Here is a 4341-nt window from a genome sequence, read left to right on the forward strand (position 1 = left end):
TCATTCAATTAGAGGATAAATGGTAATTGGTAATTGTAAATTACAAAGGGGTTTCCCCGCCTGGATTGGCCTGAAGGCGTGGTTTCTCTGTAGTTGATTAGTAAGGTTTCCTACTTCTTTTTGATACTCCTTAGAGGGGTATGTGTTTTGAAAGAGGAGACAACAGCTGATTTGTGGGATTCCCTTGCAGCTACACCTGAGAAGCCATAAGCAAGATTTCAAGTGTAAAGGTACTTTTCAGAGTTTGCTGAAAAGGAGTGTACCTGAAGGGAGGACTACAGGTGTGGCTAAGGTTAGCCGAATTTGACCTAATAAGGACAAGTAAGGGATTTACCTAGTCATAAAGTAACTTAAAATAAAGTGCTTTAGGACCTGAATAAAAGACTAGTTAATTAGCTTCTCCTAAATTTGCAGTTAAAAAAATAGGACTCTAAAATTAGTAATAGAATTGGAGAAAGAGGATTTTTGTTGAAAACAGACAAGCCGCGACAGAAGTTGAACGAAGTAAATTATTGCAAATGTGCTTGTATGTTTTTCGAGACCTCAGGGGTCTCGAAGGGGGGAATTATGTAACCCCTGTTTCAAACCCCAATAGCACCTTACAGTCTCAAAGCATTACAGCCCCACACACCTAACACCTTAAGGTCCAACTATGGATTATTGTCTTATGATCAGCTTTCATACAATATCATAATTTACTGCATACAGTAATCAGTAATTCACTGCCATAAAATTTTACCATTTACGCCAAACACGCAGGGAAGGATTAAGGGTATAAAATTATTTCAGCACAAACCATGGAAACTGGAAAAGTGTTTTTGAAACAATTGAGTTTAGAAAAGTGACAAGATTTTTCTTTTCCAGGTCCAAGGCTCCGAACAAGAGGCTGAGGATGACCTGTGATGATGATGATGACCGGAGATGTCTCTCTCCCCTCACTGCTACTCCTTTCATTTATTCTCTGCTACCTTTCTCTTTGCAACCCCTCTCTACAACCTGCACACATATGGCCAGCAAAGGCCTGGTTTATGCTCGTGCTGCTGACGTTAATCACAAAGGCGTATCAAGGAATGCAATCACAATGCATGCCTCACCCATCTATATGCATACTTAATGCTAGTACAAATGGGCCTTAAGAGACTGTTCCTCCTTGATGAGCTTGCCCTGTTAGCAGACAAGGGTGTCTGCCCTGTTCTCATGTTTATAATCAAAATGTATTCCCTTGTACAACATTTGGAGGGGGAAATTGTTCAAGTTCAAAACAAAATGCCATGTGCCTTTCTTGTGTGCTCTATTCAAGGACTGTTCACTTTCTGGATGCAGAAAATTCAGTGAATTTATTTGATTAACAATATTTAAGGCCAGATTACAATTGTTAGGTTCAGATTGCCTTAAAGTTGTATGTTTACATGTTTTAAATACTTTGTCAGCAATTCTTATTCATTCTGTTTACATATTTTTGTGCACAATGCCTAGGGATGTTAGGGCTGGGCAATATGTCAGTAGCATGCTTAAGCGGAAGCAGGAAGTGTGGGGAGCATAAAACAGTCAGTGGCAAAAGAGAAATAATTTCTTGATCCTTTTTTGATTTTTCTAGAATGACACAATTTTGTCAAATCAAAACAGGATTTTACATGTAAAGAAAGCAACAGTTTGTAGCAAAACAGTGAAATAAAAAAAGAAGAGATTGACATATGTCAATCTCAATTATTAAAAATTAATCAATTATTACACAATTAAAAAAAATCAATTATTACACAATTAAAACACATTGTGTGATAATATTTCACACTTAAATGTATTTTATTGGCAAATTAAGTTCTTTTTAATCTTACAAGAGCTTTTGTTCAAATGTGGACCACATCTGTCCTGGATCCGGACCACATCTGTCCCAGATCCGTGCCAGATATGGGCTGTAAACGGTTGGTCTTTTGCGGATCCGGTTCAGATCTGGTCCGGATCTGTTCCAGAACTGTAAAGTGGATCCGTGCCGGATCTGGGCCAGGGAGCAAAAATGATCTGCCATCTACAACAGCTACATAAAGGTAGCTACAATATTTGTTGTATGCTAGCCTTTTTTCAGATAAGATAAAAACTTTTTTTTCGAGATTTAGATGATTATTTCCATTTTGAATCTTGAAAACCCTGAAACAGATTAAAACTGCTCCTCATGTCTTGAGCAGTCTGGTTGTGGACAGGCTGTGTGTTGTGTTGTGGACAGGCTTCGTGTTGTGTCCAGGCTGTGTGTTGACAGGCTGTATGCTGTGTAGGCTGTGTGTTGTAGACAGGCTGTGTGTTGTTGACAGGCTGTGTGTTGTGGACAGGCTGTGTGCTGTGTCCAGGCTGTTGTGTTGTGGACAGGCTGTGTGTTGTGGACAGGCTGTTGTGTTATGGACAGGCTGTGTGTTGTGGACAGGCTGTTGTGTTGTGGACAGGCTGTGTGTTGACAGGCTGTGTGTTGTGTCCAGGCTTTTGTGATATGGACAGGCTGTTGTGTTGTGGACAGGCTGTATGTGTTGACAGGCTGTGTGTTGTGGACAGGCTGTTGTGTTATGGACAGGCTGTGTGTTGACAGGCTGTTTGCTGTGGACAGGCTGTTGTGTTATGGACAGGCTGTGTGTTGACAGGCTGTGTGCTGTGGACAGGCTGTGTGTTGTGTTGTGTCCAGGCTCTGATGATGTGACGGTGGAGGAGGGAGGGGCTGGGAGGCTGGCACGCACACGCACACAGAAGCCGCTACAGGGAAGATGGAGGACCGTGTGGCCGCGGCGGAGCGGATCTCCAGCCTGCAGCAACATCAATGTTAAAAGCAGGTGAGTTCGCCTCTGGTTCGGCTCAAATCCTGCTCACTGTCACCCGACACCTCCCGACACCGAGCAGCAAAGCGGTGCCGATTAGCGAGCAGCTCTGCGGGGCTGTGGTGTTGTTAGGCTGTGGTGTTGTTGAGCGGTGGGTGTATGTCGCCGCTCGGGCTGTTGGCTGTTTGAGGAGTGGCTACACGAGGAGATAACGGCCCGTTTCAGAGGAAGTACCATGCCGGGATGTGACTGAGACAAACGCAGCAGCGGCTGGATGTGCGAGGCTTTGTGCCGGGCTGAAGCGCGACCGCCCACCGGCTTCACATGAATGAAGCGGTCCACAGAGGCCCTGTTGTTGGCAGGTGCACAGTCCCAGCAGGGCTAACCACAATGCTGTCACAACTCCGGCTTGCTTCAGTCTTTTTTATTATCAGTATCCTTCCTGGGTTTAGTTTCACCACCTCATGTGATGCTAAAGCCTCAGTCAGACACATGTTCTGCAGAGGCAGCGGGTCTGTGGCCTGGTGTTGTTGACGCGGTGCCGCAGGTTAGATGTTTTGCAGTCTGTCTTTGTTGCAGCTCCTCTATCCAGCAGGGACAACCAGGTCCATCCAGTCCTCATAGAAACCATAGTGGAAAACAACACAAGTCCTGCCGTTAAGTAACACTAAAATCACACTGAGTCATCCAATCTGCAGTCAAATAATTGGAAACATTTTTTTTTTTTTTTAAGTATAGTTAATATTTATTTTCTATCAGTAAAATAAAGAATTAAAGCTGTTGGTGAAATATGAAAATGCTCGTCTTGTTGCAGCAGCAGGAGGGCGTGTCCCCGGCTGTGTTTAACTGACAGCAGCTGACAGGCTGAGCCCCAGCAGGGGAATGTGACAAATTAAAGGTGGAGCTGTTGCTTGTGAGACAACACACACATTGTCAGTGAGTGTCTGGGGCCTAGCTGTTGAGGTGTGTCCCGCACGGCTGCTGCTAGTCAACCCTTTTTGGTGTAGGTCGGTGGCTTTTCGGTCAATTGAGGATGTAGAATTGGCTGCAAGACTGTACAAGAAATCACTCTGATTGGCTGTACAGCTGAGTGAATAAGTACACAAGAAGAGAAATAGAAAAACAAACCCGTTGAGCCTGTCACTGTGGTGTCCATGAGTTCACTTATTTTTGTCAAAAAATGCTGCTTTACCATTACAATGGTTTGTGGCCTATATCTGCAGTCCAGAGTTTTCCTGTTTCCCTTTTTGAATCATGAATACAGACAGCACCACCTGGAGTCATGAAGAGTTATCTCCTCTCACACAGGCTCATGTAGAGGAGAGTTGGTTGTCAATGGCAGTCTCTGTGGTGTGTTCACGCTTAGCTTTGTGGCTGAGATACAGGCGACACGAGGCAACGCATCAGTCAGCCTTCCTTGTCACTAGTTCTTTGGTGTTGGTTTGGTGTGTCAGGGCCCAGAGTTGTGGACTGACAGTGTGATGTTAGTGGTACTGAAGATTAAGAAGCACATCAGCAACTGAACGGACTAAAATGACATTTG

Source organism: Pagrus major, chromosome 5 (assembly GCF_040436345.1).
Source record: "Pagrus major chromosome 5, Pma_NU_1.0".
NCBI classification, from domain to species: domain Eukaryota; kingdom Metazoa; phylum Chordata; class Actinopteri; order Spariformes; family Sparidae; genus Pagrus; species Pagrus major.